General features: G+C 49.6%; 1 protein-coding gene across 1 annotated transcript in view; it reads left to right on the forward strand.

Annotated features, from left to right (window-relative positions):
• Window positions 1-337: 337 nt before the first annotated feature.
• Window positions 338-25467, forward strand: part of JAKMIP1 (janus kinase and microtubule interacting protein 1) — a 131925-nt gene continuing 106795 nt past the window's right edge. Inside the window, exon 1 of the mRNA XM_032632707.1 lies at window positions 338-629. The gene's annotated coding sequence lies outside the window, so the exon portion shown is untranslated. The remainder of the gene's footprint in view (window positions 630-25467) is intronic.

The raw sequence follows: 25467 nt of genomic DNA on the forward strand, positions 1-25467 counted from the left end.
AGCTTCCTGGGGTCCTTAGCTTTAGATGGAGCCGTCAGAGTCAGCCTCGACCCAGCGCTGGGCAGAGCGGCTAGGCTGATGGAGCTCAGCAGTAGGTCCCCCAGCCCCTCCCTGGCACGAGCCGCTGGGCCCACTGCGCACGCTCAGGCCTCCCCTAAACTCCTCTCGAAGCAGCAGAACAGCTCCGGGCCTCGGCCCCTGGCGGGGGCGGGGCAAACGCCGGGCCCACCCCTCCGACTGGCAGGAGGACGGACCAACCGGAGGGGCGCCCCGGGTGAGGGGCGGGGCCGCGCTGCGAGCCGGGCGCCGGGCTGCCGCGGGAGCTGCAGCCGGGAGTGTGCGGCACGCGCTGACCGGCTGCCCTAAGCACGGTCACCCGCGTCGCTGCATCTCAACCCCCGCCCCGCCGGGCCGCGCGCGCACATCAGCCCGTCTTCCTCATTTGCTTCTTACGATTTTTTTTTTTTTTGCATGCATCCTTTTTCTGTTCCGTTTTGTCCTTTTTAAGGCGGGGGCGGCGGCAGCGTAAGCTCTGGGCGGGGAGGGGGGCGGCCGGAGGATGCGGTGCGGGGCTGCGCTCGCTACGCCCGCTGCTGCTGCTGCCCGGCTCGGGCCTGAGCACCGAGCAGGTGGGTACAGGTGCGCCGGGGGGCGGGAGGCGCGCGATGGCCAAAGGGGAGCCGCGGACTCCACGACCGATGGGCTGACCCATTGGCAAGGGACGCAGTGACCAGTGCCGCCCCGCCCCGTCTCCCACCTTCCCCGCCCCTCCTCCAGCCTTCGCGCCCCCATTTGATTACACTGCCACTCTTGCATCTCACCTCTGAGGTCCCGCACCTTTCCGTTCCCATCCCCCAATCCCCTCCAAATCCCCCTGCAGTCTCCCAGCCGGAGGACTCTGCGTCGCCTTCCTACATACACCCTCTCCTTCTCCCGCCCCCAGCCCTCTCTTTCTTATGCCACCCCCATTTCCACTCCTCTCCCCATTCCGTCTCCAAGCTAAGGAGGGGGAGGGGATCCACCGGGTGCCTCCCGGGAGTGGCGCGGGGGGCGTGGCCGGCCGGTTCTTTCTGGGTCCCACCCACTGAGTAGGTCTGGGTCCCACGGATCTCTGCCGAGGTGGTACAGAGGATGGAGCCCCGGGCCGCGCCGTGGAGGCGGAGGGCCGGGAGGGCGAGGCCGCCCCACCCCACGCACAGCACACGCTGCCGCGGCCTCTGCCACGCACACCCCCACGCTGCTCCGCCCACGTGGGCGCCGGGGAGGAGGCTGGAGAAATGCGAAGAAAGGCTGGTACCCACCCTCCTGCCTGGCCGGCGCGCCCTGGGCGTACTCTGCCTCCGGAGATGGCGCACAGAGATTGGCTCCCGCGGGGCCAGGCACCTTGCCGGACGCCCTGCGTTCAGGCTAGCGGCCGCTCGGGCCTGCCGCGCCTTCGCCACCAGCCGCCTGACTCCATCGCTCCATCACTCCACCCTCCTGGCTTCGGGCTCCTGAGCCGGCCTCGTCATCCCTGATAGAGGCTGCCTCCCAGGCTGGAGCCTTTCGCCTAAAGACACCCCCCTCGCCCCCGCACACACATACACCACCACCACCACCTCCCCTCGCCACACACCCTAGTCTACCCTTCTGAAGTCTTGGCCGGCCTGGGCTCTCCGCCGGCCTCTGCCCAGCTCTCTAAGCTCCAGAGATACTGTATCTAACCCTGGTCCTCCTCCGCCCCCCACACCCCCTTCCATGCACACTCACAGGCACACTCTCCTTGGCCTTTGCTCGTGCTCTTCCCTCTCCGGGAACTCCCCTCCTTTAACTGGACAGCTCCTTCTAGAACAAGGCGGGGAGAGCCCCGTGCCGCACCTGAGCTTTCCTGTATGGCAGAGCTGGACATACTGCTGCCCTATCTGATGGCCTCCGCCTCCCAGACCAGACTAAGAGGTTCTGGCGGAGGGCGGAGGAGCCTAAGCCCCTCGCACAGGGATCCACCCAGAGTACATATCCGGCCTAAGTGGGGGGGCCTTCCCCCAACTCAGGGTGACCTGGTATGGGGCGGGGCTGTGGAAGGAGTTGGCTTCTTCTCCAGGGCCTTGGGCAGGTGGGTGGCTCTTCCGTGAGCCCGGATGTACGAAGAAGAGGGACAGGTTTGGGGATGGGGTGGGATGGTCAGCACTCCCCCACTTCCCGCCCCCAGGATGCTTGCCCAGCAGGGCATTGTCAACTCCCAGAGACCCGCTGGTCTGAGCAAACTTTTCGTTTTGTACAACTCGATGGAGGTTTATGGATGGTTGCACAGTTTTTTTGTTGAGACGCCTGCATGTGGTCTGTAATGCTGAACATCTCTACTCAGAGTCTGGGGGCAGCTCTTGCCTTGAGTTAAGACAGCAAGAAGCCCCTCAAAGGGTCAGAGTGTGGGTCCCACAAATGAGCTCATTGCCATTTTCATCCTTCACCAACCATCCATGGCTCCCACTGCCTCCATGACCTCACAAGTTCCTCACATCCCAGCTTCCCTGGCCCACCTCTTCCTCTCCCCACCACAATCTCAGCCACACATGCCAACTCTGTGTCCCCAGATGCATCTTCCCACTTAGGTTTTCCCCACGTGCTGTGTTTTCTCCCAGAAATGATCCCCTCCTTTGTCTGTCTGGAGAACTCCTATTCATATGACAAGGCCCAGCTCTCATGTTACTTCTCTGTGGTGTTCCTTGACTCTGCCAAACAGATTGTGTAGTTCTCTCCCAGAACCTTATATCTGTACGTTGTATAGTATTTGTGTCATTTTTCCTTAAGCAGATCTTGCCCACTAGCGACTAGGGGCACAGTGAAGTCTGAGAGGCAGCCCCTCTTTGGTGGGACTCCATCTTCCTGGGGAGGCCTTCACACTGGCATCGGTACTGCCAGCGCTGGAAGAGAGACATGCACAGAGGGAGAGAGCATGACAGCTGCCTTCCCCCGACCTGGAGGCTTCATGAGGAGGAGGCACGATGGAGCCCGCTGTCTTAGCACAGAGCAAGTTGGGGCTGGAGAGGAGCGGAGGAAGGAACAGTTTCTGAGGAAGGCATAAACCAGCAGTGACTGCTGCTGTGTGCTATGGCTATTTGTTTACCTCCCTGAGGACGGGCTCTCCCTCTCTCCAGGCTGTAGAGCCAGACTGCCTGGGTTCCCCTTCCGGCCCTGCCCCTTACTCATCTGCGACTGGGCAAGTGCTTCCCACCTGGGCTTTCTAACTAAAATGGGGTGCCTTCCTCAGAGAGATTGGGGGTGACTGCAGTGTATCCTGGTTCTTCTCTGTCGGCCTCCTTCCCCACTGTGGTTGGGTCAACCTGCAGGGCTTCTGAAGCTGGACTCACCTGTGCCTGTTCCTTATGGCTGTGTGATCTTGGGCAAGAGGATTAACCTCTCTGAACCTCCATATCCTGTACAAATGAGGGCAGTGGTCTGTCTTTGGCTGAGTTGGTGTGAGATCAGAAGTGTAGTCTCTGGGCATTGGAAGCACTTAAATAAGTGGTCGTGACAAGGAAGGAGGGTGTCATAAGTGATTTGAAAAAAATAAATCCTTTAGCTTTGTCACAGAGCAAATGGCCTGGTTGGAGGCCCTCTTTGTCCTTCGCAAGCTAACAACGTCACACCAATAAGCTAAATATTCAATAAGCAGGAATGAAAGATGAAAGGGGTGGGTGCCATGTTGACTAATCCCAACTGTGCAGACTTGTGTGAGAAGGTGCTGAGAGCTACATGCAGGAATCCTGAACTCCGAGTCCACTGGTCCCAGAACAGTTCCTTCAATGCCTCTTTCGTCTAGACTTTCTCCCTGCTCAGTGTTGGGGTACAGCAGTTACAATAATTTCCACCCAATTCTTAGGAAAACTCGTTAAAAACATTTTTTTTATTGAAAGATAGTTGATTTATAATGTTGTGTTAGTTTCAGGTGTACAGCAGAGAGATTTAGTTATATGTATATTTCAGATTCTTTTCCATTATAGGTTGTTACATATTATTGAGTATAGTTCCCTGTGCTATGCAGTAGGTCCTTGTTGGTTATCTATTTTAAGGAAAACTCTTAATGGAACTAGTGATCATGAGCGGTGACCACCAGCTAGGTGAGGTGGGCTGGGAGGGAACAGGGCTGGGTTAGAGGAGCTGCATTGAGAACCACCTCACACCTACTGGCTGTGCGACTTTGGGCAAGTCACTTAACCTCTCTGTGCCCAGTTCCTTTTCCTGTGATGTTCACATAGGGAAAATAGCTCTCTATTGTTGCTTAAACTCCCACTCCTGCCATGAATTATCTTATTTAAACCGCACAGCACCAGGCAGGGTAAGGATTATGTGAGGCCCTAACAAGCAGGGGCTGTGTCTGGAGGTGGAGGCAGAGGTGGAATTAAGCAGTGTGTATGGGGTGGGGGGCGGGGGGCGGGGGGGTGGTGGTGTCTCTCACTCCGGAGCTTAGATGTTGCTCCATGAAGCATGCTGATTCCAGTAATGGAAAGAAAACCTTCCCGCAGGGCTAGTGTGAGAAGCCAATCTGAGGAGCCTTCTCAGTGCTTTTGATAGAAACATGTTACCTTAAAGGCAGTAGTAGCTCTTGGTGTTGCTGTAGCCTGAGGTTCAGAAAAAAACTCCAAGGCTGGCTAGCAGTGGGACCTTGGCTTGCCACTCTAGCCCTGAATGCCTTCTGAAAATGTTTTCTTTGCTTATGCCTTTCCAAAGCCAGATGGACAGCCCAGGGACCATGGGCCAGCAGGGAGGGGCAAGGACAAGGAAGGGGGCCCTGAGGGCCTCACGGTGTGAAGGACAGGGGTCGGGAGCCCCTCCTGTGGGTGGTGGGAGGGGCACAAGTGCTTGCAGAGAGTAGCCCAGGAGGTAATTAACATGCTGGTTCTGAATCAACCTGAAAGCAGCAGAGAGAGAGGGCGCAGGGGTGCTCAGAGTGACGGAGGGGCCAGCTCCCCAGTGGGGACAGTAGCTCTGTTCTTGTCTTTGGTGATAGTATTTATTTTCAGAACCGCAACAAGGAGTACTGTGCCTTTCATTGGTCTACAGAAATGAATTGAGATAAATGCTGTTTTTCTTAATTGTAACAGTTAACATTGGCTGAGCACTTACCAAGCGCCAGGGTTTCCGCAAGCTACTGCTCATCGGCCCACCGCTTGGTTTTGTAAAGAAAGTCTTACTGGTACACAGCCATGTCCGTTTGTGTACCTACTGTCTATGGCTGCTTCGGCCCTGCATTGGCAGAGCTGGGCAGTTGGAGAAGACACCAGTAAAGCCAGAAACATTTACTACCTGGCCCTTTGCAGAAGTTTGCCACCCTCTGGTCTGTGCTCTCTCCCTGGTTTGAGTTCATTCAATCCTGAACACAACCCCAGAGGGAGAAGCCCTGCATTTCCCATTTTACAGGTGGACACAGAGAGGCTGTGAAGCCTACCCAGGGTCACAGAACTGGTAACTGGGGAAGCAGGGATTTTTTCCAGCAGGGGAAGAATTTATATTTTTTATTAGCTTCTAACAGAATCTTACCATGTTCAGAGAATGTGGTCTGTATGATATCTATTTTTTAAAATTTGTTGATAGTTTATGTCCTAGTTCCTGACCAATTATATATCTTTGTTTCAAATATATATAATATTAACCATTTCTGAGGGTATAGTTCAGTGGCATTAAGTACATTCGCGTTGTTGTGCAAACATCACCGCTATCCATCTCCAGAACTTTTCCGTCATCCCATACCGGCGGCCCATGTTCTTAACCATGACTCCGTCCTGCCTTGTGGGAGTTTTGGAGAAAAAAGCAAACATCAGCAGCAGCATAATTTAGCACAGGAGGCGTTGATGGCAGCCTTGGGTTTGAACGCCGGCTCTGCCATATGCTGACCGTGGATGATCGCCTGTACCCTTTGAACCCTCCACAGCTCAGTGTCCTCATTTGTGAAATGGGAATAACCCCAATCCCCATCCTTGCCGTCCACGTGGGTGTAAGGATGAAATAAAGAACGGAGGTGGGGCTTCCCTGGTGGCGCAGTGCAGGGGACGCAGGTTCGTGCCCCGGTCCGGGGGGATCCCACATGCCGCAGAGCAGCTGGGCCCGTGAGCCATGGCCACTGAGGCTGCGCGTCCGGAGCCTGTGCTCCGCAACGGGAGAGGCCACAGCAGTGAGAGGCCTTGTGTGGTGGACAGTCGCTGTGATGCTGTTCCCTGGAACAGCCACACCCTTAGTAAGTCGTTAGGTCAGTCTGTCCTCTCTGTGTGGCTCGTGGTGTCCCCTTTATCCTTTCCAGGTCTTGGAATCATCCTCAGGACCCGTCATGTGTCCTAAAGCCCCCAACTGGACCTCAGAGGACCCATGTGCTGTGTGGAGGCAGGTTTCCTGCTGTACTTTCTCCCCTGTGGCCCAGAGTTGGCTGAAGGGCCACTTTAGGGAATGAAAGGAGGTTCTGTTGTGACCATCCCGGGGCTGCCAAGGGCTGCCCATTGTGGCAGTAATGCCCTTGTGTGTGCCAGGTCAGGGGATGCGCTGGCTCAGCCTGCTGGCCCCCAAGCCTCCATCTCGGCTGCATTTGGATTCAGGAGCCCTGGACTGGCCCCTCGTCCCTTCCTTAGGGCTGGTAGGGGTGGGACACACCACTGAGGAGAGTCCTGCTTCCTGTGGAGGACAGGAAGACCGTGAGTATCACAGGCGTCGATAGTGGAGGTGAGAGTGATCTGGTAAAGTATCAATAGCTTTCTGCTTCTTTTAACATTGGAAAGTCCGTCTTCTCTCTTTTCCTTTTCTATTCTGGTACTTCTGGAGGCTGATCACTCCTATCTGCTTTCTGAGACGCGGGGTTTTATTTTATTTAACAGGATCATGACCTGACCGTTCTGTTGAAACAATTCTTTTTTCCTCCCCTTCCCCCTTTTTTAAAAATTGAGCTGAAATTCACACAAGATTAACCATTTTAAAGTATACAATTCAGTGGCATCTAGTACATTCACAGTGTTGTACAGCCAACACCTCTGTCTAGCTTTAAAACACTTTCATCATCCCCAAGGAGAACTCCCTCCTCGTGGAACACTCACTCCCCCTCCCTGTCCCTCAGCCCCTGGCAACCACCCATCTGCCTTCTGTCTCTGTGATTTCCCTGTTCTGGAATTTCATATACATGGGCTTATATAATATGTGGCCTTTTGTGTCTGGCTTCTTTCGTTCAGCATAATATCCTCAAGGTTCATCCAGGTCGTAGCATGTATCTGCACTTCAGTCCTTTTTGAGGCTGAATAATATTCCACTGTAAGGATGGACCACATTTTGTTATCCATTCATTTGTTGATGGACTCTTGGGTGGTTTCTACCTTTTGGCTATTGTGCAGAGTGTTTGAAGCGTAGCTTCAAGCGTTAAAGCTTTCTTCTTGGGGCCTTGGCTCCTCCCACTGCTCACTGATTCATCCGTTCAGCCACTCATCAGATAGCTATGAATGTGCCCTCCTTGCCAGGCTCTGTGCTGGGAACCTCCAGCCTTCACTATCCGGAGAATGGTTTGTAGATTTCTCATTTTCCAAGCCAGAGTGTAGGAGCATCCTGAGGCAGGGGGGCCGGCCAGGGGCCAACCCGGTGGCCCAGAGAGGCAGCTGGCACAGCATAGGGGGCCTTTCTGATGGTTCCTGGAATGTACTGGACTCTCCTGCCCAGAGTGTTGTGTCTGCTGCTTGCTGCCTGGCCTGTTCATCTCCTGCCCTCGCCAGAACTGGCTTCTTCTCACCCATCATGTCTCAGCTTAAACGTCCCCTCTTTGGAGAGGTCTTCCCTGCCCTTCTCAGGCAGGGAGGTCTTCCCTGCCCTCCCCTGCCCACCTTCCCCCTCCACTGTTATTCTCCCCTCTGGCGCCCCGTTTCTCCTGAAATCATCATGATCTGAAATGCGTTTTGTTTCCCCATTTGTGATCATTCCCCTGGTCCTCCTGAGCTAGAATGAAAGCACCGTGAGAGCAGAAACCTCGACTGGCATGTTTTCTATCTCTCAGCACAAGATGTTGACATGCAGTAAGTTCCCAATGGTTGTTTTGCTTAGAGAAATGGTTGTTTTGCTTAGAGTCAGGTGTGAGTTAATTTCCTGACTCCACCTCGGTAGCTCGGTGATCTGGAGCGTGTTACTTAATCTTTCCAAGCTTCACTTTTTTCTTCCGTTCAGTATGGAGAAAGTTCAGTGTCCCTAGCTCTTGGGGTTGGTGTGAAGGTCAGAAATAACTGTGCAGACGTCCCAGAGCATGTTGGTGTACAGGAGGTATTTGTCAGGTGGTGCTGCTGACACTGGTGGTTTCAGAAGTACTGGTCATAATGATTGTGAATGGGCCTCCTAAGTCATATGCTCACTTGCCCTGGGGAATGGAAAACATGCACTGGATTTCAAAGACTTTGTAGGAAAAAGAGAATGAGAAAGAACTCAGTAATAACTTTAACACTGATGACTTGAAACAAAACCGTTTCGGATATGTCGGGCTAAATGAAATGTATCATTGAAATTAGTTTCGCTGGTTTCTTTTTACTTTTTTTTAATGTGGCTGCTAGAAAATTTAAATTTTTACCTGGGATTCACATTGTATTTTGGGGGGCAGTGCTGCTCTAGACGCTATGCTCCTCAGGGGCAGGGACCAGGCCCAGAGGATGGTGGCTCTGCCTTCTGTGAAGTATGTGGCCCTGGGCAAGTGAGTTACATTCGTCCATGCTTCAGTTTCCTCCTCTGTAAACAAAGCGCTCAGTCTGATAACAAAGAGTGACAGGGCGCATCTGAGGGCCTCCTGTGTGCCCCCGGAAGGAACTAGAGCCCCAGGAAGACCAGGCGCGGCCAGGTCCCTGCCCATGGCAGCTTTCATTCTGAGAGAGGGGAGACCCACAAATAAAACACAAACCCCATCACTAAGACTGTGACTATTACCTGGAGAATATGAGTAAGGAGACTTGGTAAACAATCACAGGGCGATGAGAGCTGGGTCTCTAGCTGGGAGCCCTGAGGGCAGACCTTGTGAGGGTAACAGGCGTGGATCCACATACAGCCTGGTGCGTGGTAGGCTCTCTGTAACTGGCGGCAACATGATTAGGATGAAGAGCGTTGGGACACTCTTCTGAGTCGCCTCCACTCAATGGCTCTAGCGTTTTTACTCCCTCTGCATAGAGTAACCGCACCAGAATTCTTCTGTCCTCTGAAGAGTTTGCATGTTCATTTCCCATGGTCTCTGAAGGCGGAGATCTCTCCATGCTTCTCAGAGCAGTGGGCAGGGCTGCCCAATGGCCAGAGCTGATTGGTCGAGGGAAGCTGATTCTCAGGGCGTGGCAAGGCCACCTCCCTGTTGTGCGCATCTTCTCTGCTCCAGACTGTATCCCCACTGCTTTCTGCCAGACCTGGGAAGAAGTCTGAGTTGAACTCCACTCCCCACCCAGCCAGGAGCCTCGAGGGAGACAAAGCACATCACCTCTGGGAGTTCTGCTGTCCTGGAGGGTCACACCCCTCTCCCCAACCCAGGGTGCCGTGTGTTCCACGTGGAGAGATGCCCGTGAAGGGCTTTGTCCAGGTTTTGCAGGGGTCAGCGAATATTGTCCTCCTTGTCTTCCCCATGCACACCTGCCTGCGAGTTGCTGGCCTTCTACTGCTGCTCGGGTGGGGACTGAGGAGTGGGTCGTGCTGACATGTAAGTGGAAGTGGGTTACTGAGGGCGACAGCGAGTCTTCCTCTCCAGCCCCTGTTGGGCCCGTACCACCTCATTGGTGAAGAATGCGTGACTTACCTGAGATTGCCCAGGTAGAAATGGCAGTGATGGGGGTCAGACCTCTGGCTACTCCAGTTGCTGATTACTTATGAAAAGAGTGTGGCCAGCTTAGCCTGTGTTCAGGGCCCCCATGGCCTGCTCCCAACTCAATTCCCATGTTTCCCTTGGTGAATTGTACCCCCCTCCTAAGCATTGTCCCTTCTTCCAGACCCTTGCTTGCCAGCTCCCTCTGCCTGAAATACCTCCCTCCCTCACCACCCCCACCTGTGAAACCCTGCAGGTTCCATGGCCCAGCTTGGATGGTGAAGCCCTAGGAGAGGCCTGTTTGCTTACTCTACAAGTGAAGATACAGTGGATGCGGTCACCAGGGCTGGGTTAAGATAGGAACAGCCTGGAGGCAGAGAGGCGGACTAAAGGGGCTTCCGGCGCTCTCCTGATCTTGCCAGGGTGGCGTGGCCTGCCCCTGCCTCTCTCCTCCCAGGCCTTCAGTAGACCATGCTTCCAACTGTACCATCTGCCTGCCATTCCTGACTGAGCCGGGCCTTTGCACATGCTGTTCCCTCTGGCAGATCTGCCCATTAGCCTTTCCTGCCCCCATTCACCCAGTTGAACATCTTCCACGTGTGCTTAAGATCCATCATCAGCCTTATTTCCTCCAGAAAACCTTCCTTGACCATCCTTCTGCATCCGCAGGCCAGGTCAGCTATGCCCCCAGGGTTCCCGTCGCTCTGAGCATCCCTCTGTCACTGCCCTGGATTCTGTATTCCAGCTGCCAGTGACTTGTCCGACTCTCCCACTAGACAGAAGGTTCCGGGAAAGTAGGGATGCTGCCTGGTTCACAGTGGGATTCCCAGAACCCAGCACAGGGTGAGGGGCACAGTAGATGGTCAATCGCTTTGGGGCTTTAGCCTTAATATTTGCTGTTTGTAGTATTACGACTGAATTGTTTTCACTTCTGGGCCAAGAAAGGAAAAATGTATATGTTTCGTGTTCCTATAATGTTAGTGCTGGGAGGGACCGTAACAGGGTGCCGTAGGTTCTTCTCTCTGTTGTCTGCATCAGGTCCACTCTGCCCTCAATAAGCCCCACTCCTTTCTCTGTAGCAGCCTCCTCTAGTGACATCAATTCTCCAAACCTCCGACCCCTCAGTACTCGTGCTTGAAACACCCCTGGTGGTTCTATCAGCCCAGAGATGACATTTCTGAAGCTTCTGTAGAACTCAGTAAAGCTACCCTTCCCCTGCACACGGGGATTTCACAGCCTTGCAGTGCAGCCTGTTTTTGGTTAAGGGCAAAAAAAAAAAAAAATGTTAGACAGCTGTTCTTCAGAATCCAAACCATGTTCTTGTGTTCACAGGTCATATTTCTTGTTAAAGTGGTCTGATGTTTCCATTTCTCCCAAGCTGTACCTCAGAATACGCTTTGGAAGACACATCTTCTTTTTTTTTTTTTTTTTTTTTTGCAGTACGCAGGCCTCTCACTGTTGTGGCCTCTCCCGTTGCGGAGCACAGCCTCCAGACACGCAGGCTCAGCGGCCATGGCTCACAGGCCCAGCCGCTCCGAGGCACGTGGGATCCTCCCAGAGGGAGGCACGAACCCGCGTTCCCCGCATCGGCGGGCGAACTCTCAACCACTGCGCCACCAGGAAGCCCACATCTTCTTTTTGAAGTTGGCGGGGCTGCTTTGTGGGCCAGGGCAGCTGGGTGAGTGAGGTCATTAAGCCTGGCGGTAATTGAGTTTCTGCGGCAAGTCTTGGAGCCTTTCAGGATCAGGGCTGGAAGAGGTTCTTTTGCCAACCAGACACCTTATTTTAAACAAGGGCCTGGATGCCCCCAAATTGTGCCTAATCTGTTTAAACTATTGGGCAGATGGGCACTTTACTTTTAGTATCTATCTCTCCCTGGAAGTGTACCAGATACCCAGGATGAGCCCAGTTTATGAGCGCCTGGGCATTACAGATCCCCTGAGTTTTCTATAGGCATGGCTAAAGGTGAATGCAAGACACTTCATACCAAATACGCAAACAAGTCCTGTTGCTGGATAGGATATCGGAAATTGAGGGCGTTCCAGTCAGAAGATGGGGGAGGGGTGCTGGGTGCCCCAAACCTCAGGTGTTCACAACATAAATTGTGAATTGGGGATTTCACAATTCACAAGCTCCCAGATTGTAGTTTCCCTTCATATTTGTTGATGAACAGAGAGCATTGTAGGTAAACTGAGAGGTCAAGTGACAAGGAGATTGGGGGCGGGTATTAAATCACTCCCTGGAAGGGATGTGGGCTGATCAGTTTGTGGTGTCTCACCTGTTCATCGTAGCTGGTATAGAAAACCCCTCCGCTTACCAGCTCTTTGTTAGCATCTGTGCCAGGTGTCTGTGAAAGCAGTGCCACAGCCCTTGAAAATATCCATGCTATGGACTCTGTTGTGAATTCCAACCATCCTTTCCCACCTTGGTCTGAAGCACTGAACTGTTATGACACTTCGTATCATCACATGTCATGAAAGTGATCCTCAAAACACCGTGAGTGGCCCCATGCCTCCTCTTTGTGGGAAGGTCAAATTCTAGCCTCAAATTGTCCAACCCAGGAATCTGGTAATGGACATTATTATAGATGATGTTCTATGACTATTGGGTGGATAATTCATTTGCTCCTGTTTACTGGAACCAGAGAGAAAAAAATCATGGTTGATTAGAAAATGAACCATTTAAGGAACTAAAAATTGCTGGAGAGGTGATTTTGTTATCTGAATTAAAAAGAATAAGCTCTTTGAAGTTCTTGCTGTGACATATGCCCGATTCATTTAATGCAAAAGAACACAGTAAAGGAGGAATAGAGGAAGTAAACTGACATGAGACATGTAGCAAACAAAAAGTAAAATGGCAGAGGTAAACTCAACTGTATAAATAATAACATTAAATGTGAATGGATTAAACAACCCAATCAGGGACTTCCCTGGTCGTCCAGTGGTTAAGAACCTGCCTTCCAATGCAGGGGATGCAGGTTCGACCCCTGGATGGGGAACTGAGATCCCACATGCCGCGGGGCAACTAAGCCTTCATGCCGCAACTACTGAGCCTGCACGCCGCAACTACAGAGCCCACGTGCTCTGGAGCCCGTGTGCTACAACTAAAGAGAAGCCTGCGTGCCGCAACAAAGATCCCGCGTACCGCAACTAAGACACAATGCAGCCAAAAATAAATAAATAAATATTTTTAAAAACCCCAACCCAATCAAAAGGCAGAGATTGTTAGAGTATATTAAAAATGATCTAACTATATGCTGTCTACAGGTGACATACTTCTTTAGGCTCAAAGATACAAATAGGTTGAAAGTAAAAGGATGGAAAAAGATACATCATGCAAAGAGCAACCATAAGAAAGCTAGAGTGACTATACTGATATCATACCAGATAGATTTAAAATAAAAAATAGAGATAAAGGGCTTCCCTGGTGGCACAGTGGTTGAGAGTCTGCCTGCCGATGCAGGGAACACGGGTTCGTGCCCCGGCCCGGGAAGATCCCATATGCCGCAGAGCGGCTGGGCCCGTGAGCCATGGCCACTGAGCCTGTGCGTCCGGAGCCTGTGCTCCGCAACAGGAGAGGCCACAACGGTGAGAGGCCCATGTACCGCAAAAAATAAATAAATAGATAGAGATAAAGAAGGACATTTTATAATGACATTTAATAACATTTTACAATGATAAAAGGGTCAATCCATTAGGAAGATATAACAACTATAAACACACATGCATCTAACAACAGAACACCAAAATATCAATATTTGAAGCAAAAACTGATCTAAAAGAAGGGAGAAGTAAATAATTCAGCGATAATATTTGGATACTTCAATACCCTACTTTCAATAATGGATAGAAAAACTAGAGAGAAGATCAGTAAAGAAATAGAAAACTTGAAGGACACTATAAACCAACCAGACTTAACAGACACCTAGAGAATACTCCACCAGCATAAGAAAATACATATACACATATATATGTAGAATTGAGGTATAATTGATATAAACCATTATATTAGTTTCAGGTGTATAACATAATAATTTGATATTTGTGTACATTGTGAAATGATCACCAAAATAAGTCTAGTTAACATCCATTGCCACATATAGTTACCAAAAATTTTTTCTTGTGTTGAAAACTTTTAAGATCTATTCTCTTAGCAAGTTTCAAATATACAATATGGTGTTACTAACTATAGTCACCATGCTGTATATTGCATCCCCATGAATTGTGTATTTTATAACTGGAAGTTTGTGCTTGGTGACCTCCTTAACCCATTTTGCCCACTCTCCTGTCCCCCACCTCTGACAGCCACCAATCTGTTCTCTGTATCTATGAGTCTGGTTTTTGTTGTTTTTTTAAGATTCCACATATAAGTGAGATCATGTGGTATTTTTCTTTCTCTGTCTGATTTATTTCACTTGGCATAATGCCCTCAAGGTCCATCCATGTCTCACGAATAGCAAGATTTCATTCTTTTTTTGTGGCTGAATCATACTCCATTTTATATCTATCTATTTCGTATTTTCTTTATCCATTCATCCGCTGATGGACACTTAGGTTCTTTTAATTTCTTGGCCATTGTAAATAATGCGGCAATGAACACGGGGGTGTGTTTATCTTTTCAAGTTAGTGTTTTCATCTTCTCTGGGTAAATACCCGGAAACGCTGGATCATGTGGTGGTTCTATTTTTAATTTTGGGGGGAACCTCCATACTATTTTCCATAGTGGCTACACCAATTTACATTCCCACCAACAGTGCACAGAGGTTCCCTTTTCTCCATGTCCTCGCCAAGAATATATATTCTTCTCAAGGGCACGTGGATCATTCTCCAGGATAGACCATATGCTCAGCCATAAAACAACCTCGATAAACTTGAAAGGATAGAAATAATACAAAATATGTTCTCTGACCACAAAGCAATGACATGAGAAATCAATAGCAGCAGACAGGGCCTGGTCCATAGCTGATGTTCAGTTCCACCCTTGTAAGCCCGATTTCTACAGCCCCCGCTTTTTCCTCCCACCTCATCCTGTACCTCATTACTCCTAGCCACCCCTTTGACCCCAGTGAACTACTGACTTCCTTACCCACTGTTTCCAGATTCCATGTGTTTGCTGCCCCAGTCCCCGGAATGCCTGTTCCTCTGCCTTGCCCCATCCTTGCTGTCGTAGGAGGACCTACCTATCCGGGCTTATGGGACCACCTGCCCTAATGAGTCACAGTAAGCAGAGTTTGTAAAGAGCAGATTAGAGCAGTGGTTCTCCAAGTAGGGTCCTGGGCCAGCAGCATCAACGTCACCTGGGAACATTTTAGTAGCACACGTTCTCAGGCCCCGCCCTGAGCTGCTGAGTCAGAAATACTGGGTCGGGGTGTAGCAGTCTGGCAATAGTTTATTGTCACATTTATTTTATGACTCTAAACTTACAGGACTTCACGTCACGTCAGTCCATGAGAACAGTGAGGTTGCCCTGATGCATGTAACTTTCAAAATGAAAAGTTTGGGGTGACGGTAGTATTCTTCACAGCCACGGCACCCTGAGTGTCAATCGGGCTTTGTTGTGGTTGTGAAAATATTCTGTTCTGAGAATCTTTACCTACCACATCTGCAATTGGTAAGGTTTTTGTCAACAACTTGTCTTCTAGTGTCAGGATCCATTTTGCTGGAGATGACAGGAGAGTCTCAACCCCAAGACCTGTGTAAAGCTGAGTATTCACCTGGCAACCCAGGTCCATGCAGTGGTGTCTACAGAGGGTCGACATTTGATGTGCAGTTCATTTGAGCTTGTATGCCATGTTTGTAGTTTAAAATGATTCTACCTATAAAAAATAGAACCAAACATTTGTTGCTCCAGAACCCTGATCTCTGATACCCCTGAGCATCTTCAGGGTGGACCAGGGCTCCATGGAATGTGGTTTGAAATCCAGGCCTGGTCACCATCTCCCAGTGCCCCAAAGTTCTGATGGTTCTGCTCTGTTTTAGGTACTGGCCACCATCCCTTTGCAGACACCTGTGTCTCTGTGTTGTCATGTGCCCATCAGTATCACATTGGTTCTGTCTCAACCTCCAAGTATCCTCATGTTCCTAAGACTGGGCCCTGGGAAGGAGGAGCCTCCAGGACTGTCACTGACTGAACTGAGCTGGGCTGGAGAAAGAGCTGCATTAAGACCAGAACTTGCTTCACCCCAGGTCTCTGTGAACAGACCTTGAGGGTCCAGTGCTCTCTGAGGACAGTCTGAAGCTTCTGCCCACCCACTCCTTCCTCAGAATGGCTCTTGAGTTATTGGGAGTATTTGGGAAGACAAACAGTCATACCAAGAAAGGCTGATATCTTTCAGAAACCACACCTGGCTGTGTCACCCCTCTGCTCGATGGACTCCGCCTGTCCTGGGATGAAGCACACACTCCTTGTCACCACATCTGTGACCTCATCTCTCGACGCTCTTGCTTTTACCAATTATCTTAGTCTGCTTTGGCTGCTATAACAAAAAATACCATAGACTGGGCAGCTTACATAACAGAAATTTATTTCTCACAGTTCTAGAGCTGGGAAGTATAAAATCAAGGTGGTGGCTGATTCTGTTTCTGGTGAGAATCAGCTTGCAGATGGCTGCCTTCTCACTGTGTGCTCAGGAGGTGGACAGAGAGAGGAAGTAAGCTCTCTTGTGTGTCTTCTTATAAGGATGCTAATCCCGTCATGAGGGCGTAATCACCTCCTGAAAGCCTCATCTCCAAATACCATCACACTGGGGATTGGGGTTTCAACATATGAATTTGTGGTGGGGGGACACAGACATTCAGTCCATAACACTGTCCCCTACCATATGGAAGAGTCTGCCTTCCTTGAACCTGCCCTCCATTCCTCCTGTCTTTGCACATCTGTACCTTCTCTCTAGCACGCCCTTTCTGCCGCCTCTAGAGGTGGCTTAGGCTCATATCCTCGGGTACTTCCCTGACTCCCCAAGCCTTGCACATCTTTCTGTCCCAGCTTTGGCCATACTGTGGGACTGTTGTCTTTCACGGTTTTTCTTCACTGGCTGGAGCTCAGGGCCTGGCTGGGATTCGTGTCTGAAGCCCCTGTGCACAGCACAGGGCCTGGTATTGGGCAGGCACCGGGATGTTGATTGAATGTGGTTCTCTGCTCTCCCTGCCTAAATGCCATTCAACCTTCCTTAGACCCCTATTCCCTTGTCTGCATGTCCACATTTCACCCCTGCCAGGGCCCACTTCAGACGTCTCTTTTGTCATATCCTACTGGGACCCACAGCCCTGGTCTGCACTTATCACCTGGGTTTGCTGCACTCTGTTCCCTTGCCTGCCTCCCTGACTTGACGGGAACTCCTCACGCATGTGGGGGAGCCATTGGGACACCCAGCCCTGGGCCAGCACATTCGAGGGATTCGGCAAATGTCTGCACCTGATGAAATCATCCTTAACCATCTTCCTTCCCGATGGTGGTAGTAACCTGGTAGTAAATAACCTGGCAGTAAGTTCATCTTGGTCCGAACACCGAGCCCTGTAATTAGTGTTCCGATTTGAGCCCCTTGTCTCTCCCTGCTTGCTTCAGCCTTGCCACCCTTTCCCCTGTCCTCCAGTTCTGGAGTCATTCGTAAGTGTCTGTTGAGGAGTGCCCTAGGCATATGGGACGACATTGAGTGGCTGGTGGAGAAAGGATGTGGAAACCACAAAAGAAGTTGCTCTTGGCTTGAAAGTCACGAGTCACATTGCTTGTTCGTAGTGGTGTGATAATGTGACTCATTCAGGAGAGGTGGGACAGAAACAACCTAATGGCTGAGACCTTTTCTGGGACTCCTTAAGGGGCACTTGCACATCAATAAAGGGGAGATTACAAAATGGTGCAGGGGCTTTGCGAAGAGTCATCACGTAGTAGCAGAAAGCAAAGGCTTTGTATTCAGGTGGGGACTCGAGCAAGTCCTTTACTTACTTTCAGCTGAAATTTCGTCCCTATAAAATGAGGAAAGTAACACGTGCCTCTCCAGGACCTCGTGAGCACCAGGATTATGTGTGTAAGGACCTGATGCGTTTTGGCTGCCTAAGGGATAGCAACCATCTACCCCCAGGTATGCAGAATGGCTGAGGCTTAGTCAGTCGTATAAATGTATTTACTTTGGCATTTTGTGGATGAGGCGGTGCCTGGGCCACCCTAGTGGCTCTATCTTCACATTCTGGCTGGCAGAATGTCATAGGGCTGTGGAATAATAGAGAATCTGGAAAGTTTGGAACAGTTTCTAGTGCAGAGACACTGCTGTATAAGCAGGGACTGTTATTACTGTTACCTTGGTGCATGTTTGTTGAATTGTATTGAATTCTGTCTGATGGAAAAGGAGTACGGGTGCTGCCACGATGCTTTGTTTTTCCTGCAGCACAGTTATTGTTCCCATTGCTCATCCCCACCTCAAAGTTTCTCTCCTGTTCAGCATCTGGTAAGATTTTACAGTGAAAAGCTAAAGAAAAAAGAAGACGTCACGTGCACAGAATATTCCAAAGGAAGTGTCATCATGTTCTTGTAACTGTTGATAAACAACTATCATTCCTCTATTTGATGAGAATTTTGTCATGTGGGTCCTGCATACGAGTAGCAATTTTATCAGATTGTGTTTGTGGCCGTGTTTGGTGTTTTGGTTTGGTAGGTGGTTTCCTGATGATATTGGAAGTTTTTCATGATTGAAAAAGTTTTACTGTTTTATAGAAGTTTTACTGTTTTATATATGTCACTCATTCAGTGACATTTGATTTGCTGTCAATATGCCTGGTTCCTGGAGGGTGATGGCATGATGTGCAGGAAGGAGCCTGGCTGTTCATTCCTAAAAATGTTCTTGGGTGCCTTCTAAGAGCATTCCAGGTGTGGTGCTGGGTCCTGAGGATAGAAAACAAAATTGACAGTTCTTTGGGCACCTGGGAAGTGGCCTTAGAGTCAGACATACATGGGTTCAGTGCTGGCTTTGCCACTTACAAGCCATGGACCTTGGGCAGGTGACTTCACCTTTTTGAGCCTCAGTTTCCTTATCTGTCAAATGGGGATAATACTGTCACTTGTTTCACAAGGACGGATGGACTGAGGATGGATTGAGATGGGTAGGCCCAGCACATTGCCTGGCATAGAGTAGGCTCTTATGAGTGGCAGCTCTTGGTTTAACTGATGCTTTTAGGGCCCAGAGGAAGGAGTCCTGCCCCAAGAGTCCCATGCAGCCTGACTCGGGGCCACCCTGGGCCACTTCCTTTCTCTTGTTCTCCGGCTGGCAGAATGGGTAGGGTCACCTTTTGCAGGGGAGGTGGCTGTGTGTGTGGGTGAGAGGCCTGGTTTCCTGTGGGTTTGTGGCATTATCCCATCGATGGCACCTGAGGGCTCCTGGAAGGTGGAGGAGGCAAGTGGTGGTAGATGGGGCAGGGTCTCCCAGGAGAGCACAGCCAGCGACCACCCCCCCTCCCCCTTGGCCTCTGCCTTCCTGTCCAGCTCTATCCACTCTGCCTCTCAGCAGTGGTATTTACTGAGTGCCCCCTGGGCAGGTGCTTTCTGCTTCTCTCTGGGCCCCTCAACCACCGTGTAAGAAGGTAGGAGGGCACAGGAGGCCCTGGGAGGTTACACAGTCATTGAACCGTCAGGGTTAGTGAGCGGTGGAGCCTCAGGACGAGAACCTTGCCCTCTCTCCACCCACGCTGGTGCTTTCTGGGTGGGCTCAGCAAAGGTGGCATAAGAGGCTGAGGTTTGGGTGTGGGTCCTTCCAAGAGCAGCTTCATGTGGACTGCCCAACAAGATTTCAGTTCATGAAAAAAAGCAAAAACTGTTTGAAAAGCACCTCTAATCTTTATATTTTTTTGCCCTCTGAACATATATGCTAGTTTCGTATTTTACTAGGGTCATACTGAACCAACTTTGTAGCCTGCCCTTCTTTTTAAACGGAGCAATCCAGGCTGAAGACTTCCCCTCGGCGTGGTTCCTTTGGGGCGGGGACAGGAAGCAGGCTGTGGGCGTGGCTAATGAGGTGGGCTGGGGACAGGAAGCGTAAGGGGAAGAGTCAGGCTCCACTTTATTTATTTATTTATTTATTTTAAACATCTTTATTGGGGTATAATTGCTTTACAATGGTGTGTTAGTTTCTGCTTTATAACAAAGTGAATCAGCTATACATATACATATGTTCCCATATGTCTTCCCTCTTGCGTCTCCCTCCCTCCCACTCTCCCCATCCCACCCCTCCAGGCTGTCACAAAGCACCGAGCTAATACCCCTGTGCCTTGCGGCTGCTTCCCCCCAGCTATCTACCTTACTACGTTTGTTAGTGTGTATATGTCCATGACTCTCTCTCGCCCTGTCAAAACTCACCCTTCCCCCTCCCCATATCCTCAAGTCCGTTCTCCAGTAGGTCTGTGTCTTTATTCCTGTCTTACCCCTAGGTTCTTCGTGACATTTTTTTTCCTTAAATTCCATATATATGTATTAGCATACTGTATTTGTCTTTTTCTTTCTGACTTACTTCACTCTGTATGACAGACTCTAGGTCTATCCATCTCATTACAAATAGCTCAATTTCATTTCTTTTTAAGGCTGAGTAATATTCCATTGTGTATATGTGCCACATCTTCTTTATCCATTCATCCGATGATGGGCGCTTAGGTTCTTTCCATCTCCGGGCTATTGTAAATAGAGCTGCAATGAACATTTTGGTACATGACTCTTTTTGAATTTTGGTTTTCTCAGGGTATATGCCCAGTAGTGGGATTGCTGGGTCATATGGTAATTCTATTTGTAGTTTTTTAAGGAACCTCCATACTGTTCTCCATAGTGTCTGAACCAATTCACATTCCCACCAGCAGTGCAAGAGTGTCCCCTTTTCTCCACACCCTCTCCAACATTTATTGTTTCTAGATTTTTTGATGATGGCCATTCTGACTGGTGTGAGATGATATCTCATTGTAGTTTTGATTTGCATTTCTCTAATGATTAATGATGTTGAGCATTCTTTCATGTGTTTGTTGGCATTCTGTATATCTTCTTTGGAGAAATGTCTGTTTAGGTCTTCTGCCCATTTTTGGATGGGGTTGTTTGTTTTTTTTGTTATTGAGCTGCATGAGCTGCTTGTAAATTTTGGAGATTAATCCTTTGTCAGTTGCTTCATTTGCAAATGTTTTCTCCCATTCTGAGGGTTGTCTTTTGGTCTTGGTTATGGTTTCCTTTGCTGTGCAAAAGCTTTGAAGTTTCATTAGGTCCCATTTGTTTATTTTTGTTTTTATTTCCATTACTCTAGGAGGTGGGTCAGAAAGGATCTTGCTGTGATTTATGTCATAGAGTGTTCTTCCTATGTTTTCCTCTAAGAGTTTGATAGTTTCTGGCCTTACATTTAGGTCTTTAATCCATTTTGAGCTTATTTTTGTGTATGGTGTTAGGGAGTGATCTAATCTCATACTTTTACATGTACCTGTCCAGTTTCCCAGCACCATTTATTGAAGAGGCTGTCCTTTCTCCACTGTACATTCCTGCCTCCTTTATCAAAGATAAGGTGTCCATATGTGCGTGGGTTTATCTCTGGGCTTTCTATCCTGTTCCACTGATCTATCTTTCTGTTTTTGTGCCAGTACCATACTGTCTTGATTTCTGTTGCTTTGTAGTATAGTCTGAAGTCCAGGCTCCACTTTAAAAGTCCGTGGCAGGAAGTGACGCATGACTGGCCAGAAGTGGAAGGGGCAGGAATCAGAGTTGGTGGCTTCGGGTTAACGTCAGGGCTTTACTGAACAAACTTGCCTTTGGAGTTGAAGAGGCTTGGCAGGGGGAGAGGAGAGGTGACCAGGCAGAGGGATGAGGGTTGGCCTGCAGCGTGTGAGAGGCCCCATGGCAGGACGGGGTCAGGTGCTTCCCAGGCCGCAGAGAAGATGGTGGCTCTGACGTAGGTAGTGGCATTGGAGGGGAGCAGAGTCTGTGGCACTGACATTAAAGGGAACGCAGCTGTTATTATATGGCTGTTCTCTGGGCCCATCCATGGAAGTCTAGACTCTGCAGGGGTCTTCTTAATTCATGTAATCCTTACAACATTCTCAGGAGGCAGGGTTTTCTTTAGTTCAGGTGACATGACTTGATTTAGGTCCTACAGGAAATAAGGGATGGAGCCAGGATTCGACTCTGGGTCTGACAGTGAAGTCCAGGCTTTTTTGGGAGGCCCAGGTTTTCAGGGGCAGGAGCCTTGGCAGTCATGGAGGACTTCCTGGAGCCGGTGGTGATGTGGCTTATACACCTTTACCAGGCTAAGTATGAGGTAAGGGTAAGGAGAGCAGAGGATTGGGTTCAAATCCTGCCTCCCTGTGTACATTTGCATTAGACACACCAACTCTGGGCTCCATGTCCCATCTGTACAATGGGGAGGTGGGACCAGATGGCCTTTCTCAACATCCCTTCTAAGTCTCGGGCTCACTCCTTCTCTACAGCAATGTTTGCTAAATATTTTCCTCTTGGGGAAGCTTGACATCTGACTACCAACACTGTCTCTCTTCCTGAGCTCCCTTCCTGGTTCCAGGATGCCAGTGGGTGTCCAGGTAGGTGTCCCTGTTCATGACAACAAGGGCTCTGCCCTGCCCGCCATTTTGAAAGACTCCAACTCTTTCTGGCCACCTGGGCTATCAGTGCTGCTAGGAGGTTCACCTGCTGGGTGACGCCATGAAGCAGGCCCTGGGGCCTGACAGACCTGTGTTCAAATCCCAATCTTCTTGCATGTTCAGTGGAACCTTAGGCCAGTCCCTCTTCCTCTGAGAGCCTCCATTTCCCTATTTGTAAACATGGAGGTATTATCTCCCTTATCTCCCTTAGTCTCCTGACCTCCCTCCCCCAACCCCCCACCCTTGGTTTTCACCCCGAGGGCAGTGGGAAGCCAAGGGTGAGGTGAAGCAGGGCTGCTTCACATTTCTGCAGAAAAGCAGCCCTGTGGTAGGAATGATAAGGAGCTTGGTGAACCGTTTGAAGAGATTTAAAAATAGATTAAAATGTAAAATACAGCTTAATTCAAGCTTTAGGAAATCTTTGTCCCCGTTCACTTGGACTGTAAGTCCTATCGGTTTTGCCTCCTGAAATATTCACATCCGTGGCTCACCTCAGGCCTCTTCGTCCCCTACCAGGTGAGGACACAGCCTCAGCACTGTGACTGTGGGGGCCCCCTCCAGGCAGCCCTCCGTGTTGACCCTGAGCAAGTGGTCTGAACTGCATGGGTATCTGACCTTTTCCTCCCAGGCATAAACCTTAACCAGTGGCTCCCTGCTGTGCTCAAGGTCACGTACTAGCCCTTTAGGGATTTATTGTGCTTCCTCCTACAGGAAAAGCCTGTAATCACTCCAGGGCAGCACTGTGTCTTGTTCATCTCTATACCTTTAGTGCCTGGGAAAGTATCTGACACTTAGTAGATTCTCAGTAAGTGGTAATGTTGCTGCCTGTCTACTGAGCAGGGTACCTCCTCCTCTGTTAAGAGTTTCAGTTACAGCCCTGTGGATGCCAGTATTATTATCTCTTATATGGATGAAGAAGCTGAAGTTCAGAGGATAATGGGTCTTGATGGGATTCAAAATGATCATTAAATAAATATATGGTTACTCTCTTAAGCTCTTTAAAGGGAGCCATGAGGCATCTATTACTTCAATTGGAAAAAAAAAAAACCTGAAGTCTTTTCCAGGTGCAGAGAGAGCCCAGGATAGGCAGGCATGCTGCAAATGTGGGTTGGGTCATGGGCTAGGGCAGCGTCCACCTGCCTGGGCAGAGCTCAGGGGGAAATCCTACCTGTGCCAGCCACACTGAGGTGAGTTCCCAGCTGAAATCAGGCCACCAGTTTTATCTCCTGTGCATAGCATATCAGCGATAGTGACACTGAGATGCTTGCGGAATTCTTCATCACTTAGTGCCTGCCAATTTCTAGCCACTTTTATTTTTCCACTGTGAAAATTTTAAACCAGACAAAATTAATGGAAGTATTGCATAAAGAAAAAACACACCAGCATCCACCTATATTCCTAGCACCCTCTGAACCACTGTTGTAATGTCCTTTCCAGCACTGTCCAGAGGCAGTGTGCATGTAGAGACCTGCATCGATGAAACATTTTGCTTTTAGTGTGGGATGAAGGGATCTGGCTTGGAGCTCACTTCTTTGTGCCTTGGTTCTATCACTCCTGAGCTGTTGAACTAGGGAAAGTTTGTCAACCTCTCTGGGACTCCAGAGAGGCCTTAGCAGTCTGTCCCGTAGAGAATGCCATTGCTGGTCAGGGCTGCTGCTTTCTGACGTTGTTTGGGATGGTGGGTGAGGGGAGTCCGAGGGGATCTGTGGTAAGGGGGAGGTGGGGAACAGATGAGGAAGGGCTTTATCCAAGCCGAGGAGTTTGGTTTTCCCCCTGAGGCCAGTGGAGAGCCAAGGGCAGTCTACGAATATATTTTACTATTTCTGACTCTCAGAAAAGTAGTGGTAGACACCAGGATCAAGAGGCCCTGGATCAGAACTCTGCGACGCTCAGGGTGGCCGTGGACGTGGGGGCAGTTGGGGCCGCATGGAGTGGGGCAGGGGGTGAGGAAGTGGCCAGATCCCATCCCTACAGATGGGAAAACTGAGGCCCACAGCGGCTGTGTGACTTCTCCAGAGTGACTCAGCAGTTGAGAGATGGGAGCCCAGGTCCCCTGCTTTTCTGCGCCATGGCCCACCTGGCCCACGCTGCCAAAGCCCAAGGACAGAAGGACCCCACTGTCCTGCCTGAGAGCGTGTGGTTTGTGTTTTCTTAGACACAGAGCTAAGGACCAGGGCTGGCATCGGCTGAGGGGTGATTTGAGACTGATCCTCGTTTATCGCTGTGCCCAGAACCCCTTCCAGCTGCCCTGCCCTGTTAAAGATTATTCTGTACTTAATGATGTTTATTATTCTTGATTGTTATGTTTTACTTTTCCACTTGATTATTAGGGAAAGTTTGTTTGTGGTTTGGAGTACCTCTGACAGAGACACAGCTGCATCCTGCCAACAACTGCTCTTTAATAAGTGCTGCGTGAAGAAAAAGAATCATTTTGCTGCATAGGACATCATTGCAACAGTTGGTGACATTGGAATATGAAATGTATCAATGATAAAATTTCCTGGTTTTGATAATTGTGTTATGATTTCATGATGTCTTTGGCGGTAAGGGATGAAAGCCACAGCATTGAGCGTGAGATGTCATGATGTCTGCAATATACTTTCAAATGATTCATAAAAATAGACATTTATATATAGAAATGTATCTTTATAAAGTAGTTGTGGGAAAATGTGAACAATTGGTGAGTTTAGGTGAAGGTATGAGGAGTTCATTATACTATTCTTGGGACTTTCCTGTAGTTTCAAAACTTTGCAAATTGAAAAGTTTGTGAAAAATACTCCTAGCGGGAGAGGTGTGGTGAGGCTCAGCTGTGTCCACCTGTCCACCCTGGTGTCTCTGGCCTCTTCTGTGTCTCATTTGCCTCTAGGTGGAGAGAACTGCTCACCCCACAGTTCGAGTCTGATCAACCCCTTGGGGGCCAGTCTTGAAATAGAGGCACAGCCTTTTGACAAAATTCATTCTTCCCTCTATAGAGAATTCATTAGATTTTCAGAATCTTTGCTTTTGGGTCAACTTCCCCTAAAATTTTCATTTCCCTCCTTCCCTTCCAAAATTACTAAAGTAGTGTTTGTTATTTTAATTATTCAAACAGAGAAGAGAATAAAG

This window comes from Phocoena sinus, chromosome 5, assembly GCF_008692025.1.
Source record: "Phocoena sinus isolate mPhoSin1 chromosome 5, mPhoSin1.pri, whole genome shotgun sequence".
Classification (NCBI taxonomy): domain Eukaryota; kingdom Metazoa; phylum Chordata; class Mammalia; order Artiodactyla; family Phocoenidae; genus Phocoena; species Phocoena sinus.